This window comes from Castor canadensis, chromosome 12, assembly GCF_047511655.1.
Source record: "Castor canadensis chromosome 12, mCasCan1.hap1v2, whole genome shotgun sequence".
NCBI classification, from domain to species: Eukaryota; Metazoa; Chordata; class Mammalia; order Rodentia; family Castoridae; genus Castor; species Castor canadensis.
The window spans coordinates 66,566,125-66,580,743 of record NC_133397.1 but is presented as its reverse complement, the minus strand read 5'-3'; the positions used below and the strand labels follow the sequence as shown (position 1 = coordinate 66,580,743).

Sequence of the window (14,619 nt, the reverse complement as noted above, 5' to 3'; positions counted from 1 at the left end):
ATTAATGAAATTGTTTGGATTTATGATAAGTGTATTTGTAACTTGATTTTAAAAAGGGCCAAATTTCTTTTCAAAATGGAAAGCTGTAAAATTTGACAATTTAATAAGCAGTGTATTAGAATTCCTACATATCCTCATCAACACTTGCCATTGTCGATATTCAATTATTATAGTGAGTGTATAGAGATACCACACAGTATTTTAATTTGCACTTCCTTGTGACTTATGATGCTGAATATTTGTGCTTACTGGTCATTCATTTATCTCCTTTTTTTGAAATATCTGTTCAAAAGTGTTTTCCGTTTAAAAAATATGTTGACTTTTAATTATTGAGAGAATTTTTTAAATAAAATCTGTATATGATATTCTTATCAAATATATGTGCTGCAAATAGTTTTTCCTAGTTGGTAGCTTACCTTTTCATTTATAAATGGTATATTTCAAAAAGCTAAGATCTAATTTTGATAACTACAATTTATCAATATTTTTTGGTTCATGCTTTCTGCATCCTACCTAGGTATTTTTTTGCCTGGGCCAATTGGTAAAGGCTTTCTCCTAAGTTTATTTTTCCTAAAAATGTTATTTTCATGTTTGCACTTAGGTATAGATCCAGTTTCAGCTTTAATTATGGTATTAAAAATTGAAATTTATTTTTACCATATGTGTAGCCACTAGTTTAGAATTAGTTTTTGAAATTCCTTGTTGAGTTTCTCCAACACAGTTATAAAGAAATGTATTGACCAATTATTTGTAGTAATAATTCTGGACATTATTCCTTTCCATTGATCTGTATGTCTATCCTATCCTATGCCAAAACTACATTGCCATGCTTGGGGTAGACTTACAGTAGATCTTTAAATCAATTAATATAAAGCATCTTGTTTTGTTTGTATCTCCAAAATTTATTTTGGGTATTTGATTTTTCCATCTCATAAAACATGAGAAAGACTCTGCCAAATTCCATGAAAAATATCTGTTATAATTTTGATTTAAATGCATTACCTATTTCTACATTAATTTGGGAAGAATCCACATCCCAACAATATTGAGTCTTCCAGTGCATAAACAGCATATGTCTTTCCATTTATTTTGTCTTCTCACCAGTTTTGTGACTTTCAATGTAAATATCTTGCAAATATTTAAAGAAATTATTCTTAAGTACTTCATATTTTAGATGCTATTGTAAATTATATTCCTTTCAATTACTTATTATACATATGTAGAAATACAAATTATTTGTTTGCTATAGATGTGCTAAATGGAATTATTGATTCCAATAACTTTTTAGATGTACATTAGGGTTTTGTATTATGTCGTTATATTGTCTGTAAATATGGGCAATTTTGCTCTTCTTTCACCAATCTTTGTAACTGTGTTTCTTTTCCTTGCTTTGTACTATTCAAGAGAACTTCAGTGCAATGTCAAATAGAAGTAGTAAAAGTAGTAGACCCTGCCATATTCCCAGGAAAGCTTTCAGTATTTCAGCATTAAGTGTGATGTTTGCTCTTGGTTTATAATAGATTCCTCTCATCAGATTGATTCCATTCCTTTTTGGTTAATAATGTTTGCCATGGTAAATGCTGAATATAGTCAAATACTTTTTCTACATCTAAATGATATTCATATGATCTTCTGTTAATTTAGTGAAACATGTTGGTTGTTTTTCAAACTTCTAACAGCCTAGTATTCCTGGAGTATACCCTGCTTGTTCACATTGTATCATCTTTTTAATATATTATTAGATTATAACCTATTTTGTTTCTTCATTTTTGAGGGACATTTGTCTGTAATTTGATGTCATAAAATGAGTTGTGAAGTATTCCCTGTTCTATTTTCAGCAACTGTTTGCAGATGATTTGAGGTATTGTTTCCTTCAATGTTTGATTGTAGTTTTAATTTGCATTTCTATGATGGCTAATAATATCAAACACATCTCTATGCAGTTCCTTGTCACATATACGTGACAAATACCTTTGATGAGGTGATTTGCTGATTTATTTTTTGAAAATAATTCATGTTGGTTAAGTCTCATTTATCCTCTTTATTAAAAATTTTTTCATAGTGTTTGTTTCTGAAATCTTTACTTACTTAAGAATGACAAACACAGTGTTGTAGTTAGCTAGAAGATGTGTAGTTCTAACTTAGATATTGATGGCTATCATTCATCTCAACTTTTTGGTAATAAGTAAGGAAAAGACAAAGCTTATATCTAGTTTTTCCTACATTATTTAATGAGAAGATTTAATTTTCCTTCACTAGGTGGACTTGATGCCTTAATGAAAAATGAGTGCCTATTTTGATGCTCTCTTTTGTCATTAAACCCTTTGATCCATACTCAAATAGCATACTGTTTTGATGATGTCACCCAAGTTTTAAAGTGAGACAGAATAAGTATCCAACTTTGTACTCCTTTCTCAAGACAGGTTGCATTATTCTAGATCTTTTAAATATTCAGGTTCATTTTCAATTCAGCTTGTCATGTCTTGAACAAAAATTCTGCAGAGATTTTGATAGGTATTGTTTGAAATAGTAGATTAATTTAGGGAAAAGCATTTTAGTTCATGAAATAAATAGCATTGTATTTTAATCCTACTTTTAAATTCATGCTATTTACATTGATGTTGAAAACTGTGAAATTGCCATTTCTCATTTACTTCTCATAAATGTATAGAATTTTGTCACACATAACCATACTTTCTGAGAGTAATAACAGTTTTATTTATTTCTCTATAATTATTCCTGCCTTATTATGATACTAGCATATATAAAAACAATTCTGATTTTTTGGGAAAGGCATTTAATATTAATCACTAATTAGGATATTAGCTCTATTTTTTAAAGGAAACTATTTGCAAGCTGTGCTCTGGTGGCTCATGCATGTATTCCTAAGTACATGGGAGGCTAGGATCCAGAGGATCATCGTTTCAGTCCCGCCCAGGGAAAAATGTTTGTCAAATTCCATCTTAATGGAAAAAAATAGACAAGGAGATCATGCCTGTCACCCCAGCAACAACAGGAAACTTAAAATAGGAGGATCACAGTTAGACTGGCCTGGGCATAAATTGAGACCCTATCTCCAAAGCAAATAGAACAAAGGAGGCTAGAAGTGTGGCTAAAACAATAAAGTGCTTGCCATGTGAAGCCTTAAGGTCAAACCCCAGCACTGCCAAACATTAACAACAAATTCTGTTTATTTGTTCTGGTTTTTTATTACTATGCCTACACTTCCTTTCTTTGTTTTAGATAGTTAGAAGATTGACAATTTTATTCTCTCAAATATGTTATTAAGTCTAATTCTTTCATACTGTTTTGAACAGTTGCCTTCACCTTTATAATATGATACTTAATTTTTAAGTCTACTTATTTTATTTCACCACTTCAAGTGCAATATAGAAACCTTATCACCAGCTAGTTCCCTTTTGTCCCCCTCTTTATGTTTTCATTTTATGTATTATATCCACATGCACTGAAAACTCATCAAACTGTCTTCAGCTTTTTGTCTCAACTCAGACATATTTGAAAAGCCCGAAAAATATTGCTACATATTTAATTTACACCAATATTTATCATTTATCCTGTTTGCCCTTCATCCTAATGTTCCAGGATTTTTTCTGTATCATGTTCTGTCAAAAGAACTTTCCTTAGCAAAATTTTTAGAGCAAGTGAGCTAGTCTCATATCCTCTGAATTGTCCATCATTTGAGGAGTTCTTGTATCATTTTCATTTTTGAAGAATATTTTCTCTGGATAGATGTCTGAGTTGACAGTATCTTCTTCCAGCACTTTACAAATGCTGATACACTTTTCAGTCACATCATTTTCCTGTACAGATAATGTTTTTTAAATTTTTTTCTCTATAACTGCTTTCAGGATTATTTTCTTTATTTTTGGTAGTACTGGGGCTTGAACTCAGGGTCTTCACCTTCAACCACTCTACCAGCCCTATTTTTTTGAAAGGTTTTTCAAATTAGCTTTGAACTGTGATCCTCCTGATCTCTGCCTCCCAAGTAGCTAAGATTGCAGGTGTGAGCCACCGGTGCCTGGCAGGATTATTGTCTTTGTTATTAATTTTTTAGTACTTTGACTATGATATGATAGGCGTGGATATTTTTTGTGGGTCTATTACATTTGTAATTTACTGACATTATGGAATCTATTTATAGTTTTAGTCAGTTTTGTGAAGTTTTCTGCCATTATTTTCATTTATTTATTTATTTACATACTAATTTATTCATTTATTTACCTATTTATTTATTTAGTATCCCACTCTTTTTCTTTTCTTTCTAGAACTCCAACAACATGAATGTTACATCCAGTAGGTCCTTGAGCACTGTTCTCTTTCCCAATCGTTTTTTCTATATAATTAAACTTAAATACTTTTTTGTGATTCATCTTCTAGGTTGATAACTCTTCCTTATATCATCTTCATTCTGATATCAAACTCATTCAGATATTGAGATTATTCCGTAAGGGTTTTTTTGTTTTGTTTTGTTACTTTATTTATTTTTTTTTGCTTTGTTAGTTTTGTTGAGCTTATTTTCTTAATGAACATATGTGAAAGATTTTATTCAGGTCATGAATTAATTAGGGAGCTAATAAGATGTTAAATCTGTTCAAAGAAATTTAATGAGAGAAATTTTAACTGGAAATTACAAAAGTTGTATTTAGAATAACATAGGTTAGATTCAAAATTAATATCTTCTGGGAGAATAGACTATAAACTTTAGGGTTACCAGACAAAAACTCCACAGCTGACATGCAACTTCATTAGGTCTAGAAATTCTGAGGCATAGTAAACAGGGAGTTGAAAAAGTGCATTACTCTGGGCAGCACTAGAATGGGCTTTGACTGCCATATGATATTGAAAGGATGTGCTGCCCCTCTGTTTGCCTCATTTCTGAATTTTTGGTGGTACTAGGGTTTGAACTTTGAGCCTCTTGCTTGCTAGACAGGTGCTCTACCACTTGAGTCATTCTACCAGCCTCTTCATTTTTAAATTTTTGATAAATTTTCATTATAGCAGAAGAAAGGTCATGAGATTACTGGCTACAGAAGAAACATTGAAGAAATACCACATAATTACACATAGTTCAGAGTCTATACAGTTATAAGCAAATAAAGTGTGCTATACTGAGCACACATCTACTATGGCTATAGGAACCTTAAGATTCTGAGAAGACTGGAGTGAAATTTTTACAAATTTTGGAGAGTCTAAGGTCTTCTATGAGACTTCTGAGGATTCTAAGGGGGCTGGTATTATCATGCTGTTCTCTGACTCTAAACTCTTTATTTGCTGAATTCGTTCAATTTAAGGATGTTGCACTTGCTGTTGTTGTCACTGGCAGAAAATGGATCCCTTTCCTTTTTTGCACAACACAAAAATAAAATAAATGTCACTTACATGGGCACTTATATGAACCTCACTGGAAAGTTTAAAAAGATGAAAAATTTTACATTTCAAGTTAATACAACTTTAGACATCAGCAATTCCTATTTCCCAAATGACACTCTTCCTTCTGGCCTCTTCTCAGATCTTTTCATTTCTATTACCTTTTCTTTCTGAACAAACAAACCATTAAATTAATTAAAACAAGCATTTCATTGCACCATTTATTTGCAATATTAAATGCACTAAACTGATGCAAAAAATGAGAAAAATCCATGAGTGACAAAATTCAAAAAAAAAAAAAATCAGGGCAAATCCTGATTTTTTTGGGTGCAGGGACTGTTTTTTAATACAACTCCACACAAAGTTGCTATTGATTTTCACTTTATTTTAAATTTCCTAATATTTTGCTCATATGGACCTCTTTGAAATGAATCATTTTTTAAAAATATGTCTTCCAGTTAAACTCCAGTAATATATGTATATACATACATATATATATATATATATATATATATATCCCAAACACGAATCTCAATCACTGAAGATTATATGATGTTTTCTCAAATTCCATGCCTAAAGCAAGCACTCCCCCTTTCTTTCTCAACATTTTAATCAAGGCAAATAAATCAAGTTAATTAGGGATCTTTCTGAGAAATAAAAGATATAGTTAGATGGAGGATAGTTAAGAGTAAGACGGTAGCAGGCACAGTACCTCACAACTATAATCCCAGCTACTGGGCCAGTAGAGATCCTGATGATCCCATTCAAAATCAGGCGGGGGGAAAAAGTAAATGAGACCCCATCTCAACCAACAAATAAGGCATGGTGAAGTTTGCTTGCCATCCTTTACTACCCAGGAAGTCCTTGGTAGGAGGAACACAGTTTGAGCAAAAGTGAGATGCTATCTGAAAAATGACTAAAGCAAAAATGGGCAAGGGACACGGCTCAAGTAGTAGAACACCTGCCTAGTCGATATGAAGCTCTGAGTTCACACCCAGCAACACACACACACACACACACACACACACACACACACACATACACCTCAAGAATCAGATTTAATTCAGGCTACCATGCTGCCTTATTCACAAAACAATTGATAGTATTTACAGTCTAGGTGGCAGAAGCTGATGGAGAAGTATCTTTGTTAAACTTTAGTCTTCTCTGAGGACAAGTTATCTTGTACCAAATAACAGGTCTCACTCCTGACTCAATGTGAGAATAGTCTAAATAGTTCTTTAGAACACTGATTCCCCTGGTCCTACTCCCAGACCATTAAAGCATTACTTCTGAACTTGTGGCCTAGATATCAGAATTTTGAATTGTGTACCACCTCCTTGGAAAAGCTTATTTGCTATACATACAATTAAATGACAAGGATGTCACAGTCCCTTCTTCACCTTCAAGAACGCATGTGTGAACACTAAATTTAGAATATGATATGTATCCCACACAATTATGCTTTTCCATTTGGATATTTTCACATATTCCATTCACTGGTGATATTTCTTACCTTTCTGTTAGTTTCTACTGTATCTTTGATTGCTTGTTGAAACATTTGGTAATACCTAACTTAATTCTTTATCATGTAATTCTAACGTGTGCCATCTCAGCCTTGATATCTGTTCACTGACTTTTTGCCTGAAACACAAAATTTTCTTAATTTTATATATGCAGTAAAATGGGAGGTTATATTCTGGACATTTTGAATGTTATGCTATAACACTGTCTTAATCACATGATATTTAACATCAATGTTTTTGTAAACAACATTTGGTTTCATAAAACAAATTACTAAATTCTATTTAGTCTGATTTCAATGTTGGCACTCAAGTCTACTCCGTGTGTACCAGGTAAAGACCAGTCTGGGACCTGGACAGTAGTCTACCCTTACATTTTTCCAAATTTGGTATGTTGTTTAGATTTAAAATCCAGCATGAGTTCATAAACAACTTTATGGAGTCACATTTCTGAGTTCTTCCCTATCATACCTCTACTTTTCAGTTTCCTGGGACTCCCTTTTTAGTCATAAAGCTGAGGCTTCATTTATCCTGTTCTGCCACACTTCCTGTGAGAGTGCTTACCTCTTAGGATACCAAATGAGGACAAAGGGAGAGCAAAAGGAATGTTAGTGTGCCCTGATCATTTGGGACAGGAGCTGCTCCAGCCTAAAGGAAAGTTTGCCTCACTCTGAATGGAGGTGGCTGCAGCCTATCTTGCCTTCACGTCAACTGTCACCACTATCTCTACAAGTGAATTTGCCTGAGTGCTGGCAAAAGAGAGAGAATGGAACAAAAAACGGAAAATAACAAAAGAAAATCAGGATATTTCTCCCACCGTCTCTGAGTATTAAGAATCCCTTTTCTCTTGCTCAAGTGAAAACTGGAGGTCTTCCGGACTTTTAGTCTGCCGAAATGTATACTCTTAGATCTTTGGCAAACTTCAGTTAGCTAGGTACTCACTAAAGTGGCAGGACTTCAAAATATTGTCTTCCTCCAATCTTCTCACCACCAATTTATTTAATGTGTGTTCAAATATAATTTTCATGCATTGTGTTCATGATTTATAACTGAAGTCAGAGAGCAGGACAAAGAAGTGTATTCTATCAGAAACCAAAACTGTTTAAAGAGCTTAAATGATTTTGATTAGTTACTGCTAAAAATGGCTCTTTTAAATATCTTCCAAGTGATTATTTTTGTCAAGATAAATTTTACTGGACTCTGATATAAGCACTATCCCAACAATTATGGGACTGATTTAGTCATCATGATGGAATTATATACTATATTCTCTTTATGAAAATATTTTTGTAAAACCTATAATTTGAGGGAATATAATTGGTGCACTTCATATACATATACGAAACAGAACAACGAAACTTCTTGCAATTGCTTTAGGTGTAGCAAGGAGGGGATTGTGAGGGGGAGAGATGGTGGGATTCATTTAAACAATGCACAATGCCAGGCTATTCATAATTGTCACCATGAATCCCACCTGTACAGGAAATACGTGTTAATAAAAATGGGAAAAAATTTTAAAACTCCAAATCTAAAAAATAAAAAAACCTATAATTGAATTATATAGCTGTTGTGTTCTGAGTTCTATACTTCCCAGTCACTGTATATGTATGAACACATTATTACAAAAAAGCTTCTGAAATAAATTTTATTTCTCATTTAAAACTAAACTGAAGCATCTTAAAATTTTAGAGTTTGAGTAAATAGTGATTAATGGGCTAAGCAGCACCAAAGTAACATTGGCTCAGAAGCTAGGAACACAAGAAAAGGACTCTGATAGAATTCACACAGAAGTAAAGCAAATAAAATATTTGGTTGGTGTGTTTGTCAGCTTCCCATTACTGTAAGACGTACCCAAGACAAATTCACTTAAAAGAAGGAAGCATTATCTTGGTTCTCAGCTTTAGAGGTTTCAGTCAAACCAACTCAGGACTCTGCCAGCTAGAAAGCTACCACCAAATCCCAGCCCCTGACCTGGGACCAGAATTATAAGCCAAAGTAAACCTGTTTTCAGTACTTACCCTCTGTGGTATTATGTTATTAGCAACAGAAAGCAGACTGACTGCTGCCTTTCATGTATACAATAAATAGTATATGGTATTTATATGTAGAATTTTGTATTCCCCAAATTTGTATGTAATTTTTATATTAATTCTTTTCCAAGTTCCTATGTCCTAAAACCTAATAATTTGGCTGTGTTTGGAGATAAGGTTTATAGAGCAGTGATAAAGGTTAAAAATGAGGTCATTAAGGTAGCACCTAATCCATTATGACTGGTACGCTGAAAAGATGGAGAAATTTGGACATCAATATGAACAAAAAGTAGACAGTATGAATGTAAAGAGGATGGTCATGTGAAAGCCAAAAAAGGACCTAAAATGGATCTTTCTCACAGCCTTCAGAAGTAAATCCTTCTGACATCTCTCACTGTTAGCCTCTAGAATCATAAGAAAATGAAATTCTGCCATTTAAGTGACCCAGCCTGTGATTCTAAGTTATGAAAATCCTAGCAAAGTTGTAAAGAAAAATAAACTTCATTCTCAAAATATCTAGGAAAAAGTGTTGATCTGTAAAGACTTGATTTGTTTAGATAAATTAAAATAGTCAATAGCTGACATAAATATGTCAAGAAAGTGTTTGTCAATGTAATTTTTATATCTCAAACTTATAGCTAGTTTTTAAAAAGTATGAAGTAGATAAAAGGAGAATAGACCTTAACATCATAGAAAAAGAAACACATGAACTAAAGAACAGAGGAACTACAGTCACAAATTTCCAACATTTCAATTTGGTATGAGGCCATTATTTTTTCTTCTGGCATTTAAACAACTTATGCTTAAAATCTAAGTGTATGTTAAAACGTGTTGACTTTTTTCAGTTTAAACTGAGGGGCACTTATTTAACACATTTTAAATAGCTTAAGATCTACTTAAGTTGTCATTTAAAATCTGTCTTCTAGGGAACTAAAGTATTCTTTAAGTAACATTTTAATGTGGTTGCTTACTCCCAACAGATATAACTAGGAGAAATGTGATATAACATTGTATATTTTAGAATAAACCTCTAAACATGTAGGCATGTTCCAAAGACTAGGGCTCAAGAGGAATGTTGGTTACAAATTAGAAGATTGGATCTGATTCCTTACCTTAATGTGATGGCCATAAGCAATCTTTACAAATTGAATTTTTGTCTTTTGCATTACCATGAGGATTAGGTATTATGCCAGGAAACAATAAATATGGAAGACAGAGAAACTCTGTGAAAGATGGAAGCATGAGCATAACCACTTCCGAGAGGTAAAATGCATAACAAACACAGACGCTAGAAAATGTGCTATTGTGTATAGTACATGTGAAAACATAATGGAAAAAAGAGGCTGATAATAAACCTGAAAAGAAAAGATAACTTCTCTTTCCTGAGAGGTGAGGGAGAGAGAAAAAAAAATAAAGCAGTGTAAAGTTGCAAGAAAATTTCCAGAAAGTCACCCAGAAAGACTTCAAAATTTAGAGGCTCGCAAGACGTAAGAAGCTAGGAGGATCAGGAAAGAAATGAAGAGTCTATTGTGTTGAGCTGCTTTATCTGACTTGGATCAAAACAAAATGAAACCAGTTGCTCCCAAATATAATGGGAAAGTAAAAGCACACCAATATCAGCTGCATAGCAATGCCTGTCAGTATAGCTGAGTTTTTCCAGGTCTTGTAGACAGGATGCAAGAAGAAAAGGGGCACAGTCATAGCTGATGAAAACAAGAATAAAGTATGTGCATTTTGTAGAAAAATGACATGAAAGAGAAGAAAATACATCAATAGTGAATTCCTCTTAGAGTAGAGGTCAAGTCTCAGGCTTCTTCCCTATATCCATCTACCTCATTCTATTACAGAAAGCCTGTTATACAAACAAATGGTAATGTAAATTTTACATACATATTCTTCATTTTAACCACAGAGAGGAGTATCCCAAGAACATCTTAGAAGAAAGATAGGGTTTAAAAAAAGATTGATTCACACCATTTAGGATGAACATTCCAATCACAGAATGAACGGACTTAGACTCAAGGAAGATTTAGCAAAAAGATATTTACTAGGAAATGGTTTGCCAAAATATTCTGCAATAAATAAGAAATGTTTAGGCAAAAAGTCAGAAGAAGAAGGTAATTTTTAACACAAAAAGTGATAGAGAAAACAGAAATGAAGTTTATAGACTATTTTGGAATTTTAATGTTTGAAAGCATTGATTTTCAGAAATAAGATTTGATTCCAAATAAAAGATAATAAAACTACAGAACATAATACATGATTGTATAAGATAAGGAATACAAAGAAATTAATAACTCAGTGATATTTAAAAATACTATAGTAAAAGCAGTAAAAATAACTGACAAAAACTAGTAAAATGAAACTGTGATCAGTAACACTGTAGACATTGAACATAGATTGAGAATACAAACAATTAACCTTGCTAAACAATTCCAAGGAGGGGTAAAACAAACTATAAAAATACCATAAAGACAATAAATTTGAGCTACAAAATGTCCTTAAAATGCTAATCAAGAAAAAAACACAAACCAGAACAAAGGAAAATGAAATTGCTTAACTCTCATCCAGCGATTTGGTTGTAAAACCAGGTAAATAATCCACTACATAAAGCTTGGAGTATAACTCAGCAGTAGAGAGCTTGCCAAGTATGCATGACATCCTATGTTCTAGTCCTATCAATCACAAAAAGAAAGGGCTTAAAAAAAAAGAAGAAGAATCCACTACAGATTGAAAATTAAAAGTCTGACCTATAATTCAAACTATTTAAACTTGCCTATAAATACATAAATTAGTATTTTATCCTTAAATTGTATGGCACATTATACTTGGAGGTCACTTTGCTAAGAAAGATACCAGATGTGTTTCAAAAGAGTGCCAAGTATATAGAAGGGGACATACACTTTTGGGCTACTACAGCAAAGAGAATTAAATAAACAAGAAACTCCATCATAACCCAGCAATCAATTTTCCTGAATTCTTATCCCCACTAATCCCTTTATATTTTTCACAGCGAAAGCCAACTGTTCCATCTATGTAGCATTACAAGCAATCCAGCAGAGGCTGGAAAAGCCTGCATGCTGGGGAACAGCTGATGATAAGTAAATCAAGGAACATAGGAAGTTACACCAGAACCCTTCAATTATAGAAGTAACCACTGGAGTCAGCCCAATTCTGAACTTGGCAGAAATCTCATAGTGGAAGTGCTAATATTAGAAGCTGGCAGGCTTACACATTCCTTGAGGAGGCCTCTTGCCTAACATCTACTACTGATCTTTGAACTCCATGGGGAAAGTGTGCCCTGATTGCATCTTTTCATGTTTAGAATAGGGGATGGAAAGAATGTTTTCTTAGGAAAAAAATGACTATTTGGGTAATTGTTATACATCACACACAAATAGTAATTTTTAAGAATTTGGACCACTACGATTGTCCAGAGCTGAATCAGCAACATCAGAAGAATAAACATTCAAACACTTCCACTGCTGACCACCCTAGCAATGCCCAAGATCCTAGAGTGTCATACCTTTAATTCTATGAGCATCTCAAAGTCATTACAGAAATCTTCTTTTATCTAAATTTGTCAGCATCAGTTACTGTGATGACCAACCTTGAACACCCTGAATAAAAGATGTTGGTACCAGGTAGGTGCTTGAGTTAAGTGCTAGTTGATTCAGTTATTACCTGTGTTCACTTGTGACAGTAGAGACAAAGAAGAAATCTTTGCAGAAGTATACAAGTGTTTGAAAAATTAACATATTTTCTTTAGTTTTTTTTATGATGATGGTTAGTAATTCTCCACAATTTTCTGTGAGTAAGGATAGCCTGCTTCTTTCCTATAATCTGATTCTGCACTTCAGATTCTAGATTATTTGAATTCTTAGTCACTGATTGTCAGTGACCAAGAATCATGAGAAATGGAAAGTGAACTGGTCTTATTTCTTACAGCAATAGGAGATAAAATAAACCAATAAAATGGTATCTAAAAGCCCTCAAGATGAGGAAAGCTCTCAGAGAATTTATGTGACTCAGCTGAATAAACCACCTTGCTCAGTACAACTATTGGGTTAAGACTGTAGAAATTAAATTTTCTCAGATTCTGACAGGAATATTAGGGCATTATGAGAAAAGATCTGAATCCTTAAAAATAAATAAAATGGCAATAATAGAGATGAGCTAGGAAATTTTGAGAGCTACATTTCCCCAGTAGCAGTTCTAAAAATATGGCTTCCAAATCCTCTGACATTCCTACCATAAAGACAAGGGCACACATCCAATCTCATCAGTCTGGGTATAACAAAAGTTACACTATGCTGCTTCAAGGCCTCAATAAACTCTCATCTTCTGTTTCCTGTCTCTTGGAATACATTTTTGAAACCCAACTACCATGGTTTAAGGAGGTACAGACTAACCAGAGTTAAGAAATCACAGAGATGGTCTTGTGTAGGAGTTTTGGCTCAAAATTATCATCAACCTCCAGACAGGTGAATGAAGATGGATTCGGAACATTGCAGTTCTAGACTTTAAATCACTTCCAGCCCAAACACTGCTCTGCTGATCTTAGATATCATGAAGCAGGGACTATTCTGTCCTCATGATAACCTTCCCAAATCTCTAATCATAGAATCTGTGAGTATAATAAAGTATTTTATGAGAAAAAGCTTTGTAGTGATTTGTTGTACAGCAACATTAAGTAGACCACAGCTACAAAAGTTTTTATGCACCATCTCTTGAAATCTTATATTGAAATGTCTGGCCACAAGTAAATAATTGTTTAAGACATTTATTTTATCATAAATTATGAAAACTCTGCAGACATTTTGAGGATTTCAGCCAAGAATAGCAATAGAAATTTGGATCTATATATTTCAATATACAGATACACAATATATATCTGTATACAATACATTTGTATTGTATATATACAAATATATTGTATATATACAATATATTTCAATGGATCCCTGAAATATCACATTCTGTGTATTAGTTCAACTATAGTTGCATTTCTATGCTAGGTTGACTGTATAAGCCTAAACCAGTCATGGCTTACACTTAACAGCCTATGAATAACTTTGGCATGATGCAGAAATGAACTCTACTAATCTATGCCCTGAATGTATTTTGCCTGTCTAATGCCTCATTCTTGTTCAGTGTTAAGATTCACAGACATTTCTTTTTCCTTTGTCAAGGAGATATGTTCTAATATTCAGAAAGTGCTTCATTATTTCTCCTTTCTTCATTAGAAGTTCTGTGTTTTTGAAACACAGAACTGTAACTTGAAAGAAAGACTGAGGGCCTGGAAGAAAAATGCAAATTATAAAATTACTCAGGAGGCGAGTTGTGACTACTGCTCCACTTAAGTTTTTAAAGTTGTTGATGTATACTTCATTACCTAATACATTCTTCTTTCCAGTATGTAGGGAGCACTCAGTGCTAAGCTGTCTCACCTGGTCTACACTGAGAAGTTCTGGCACTTTATTCCTGCCTCGATCTAAGCACAGAAATTTTGATGCCTTAACGATGAGATTGGAACAGAATCTGGCAAATTTAAGTTGATATTCTTTTAAAACTAAAAATATGACTCCGGATGGAAAATCATAGTTATGGGCTGGTCTGAGGTGTGCACCGTCACGTGAAGATACAGCCTAGTTCTTTGACTAAGAAGGAGATATATCTCT

The 14,619-nt window shown here is 33.3% G+C and overlaps 1 long non-coding RNA gene across 2 annotated transcripts in view; it reads left to right on the top strand.

The window, feature by feature from the left end:
* LOC141415046 (uncharacterized) overlaps nt 1-14,619 on the top strand; it is an 88,061-nt gene that overhangs the window by 41,731 nt on the left and 31,711 nt on the right. The window lies entirely within an intron of this gene.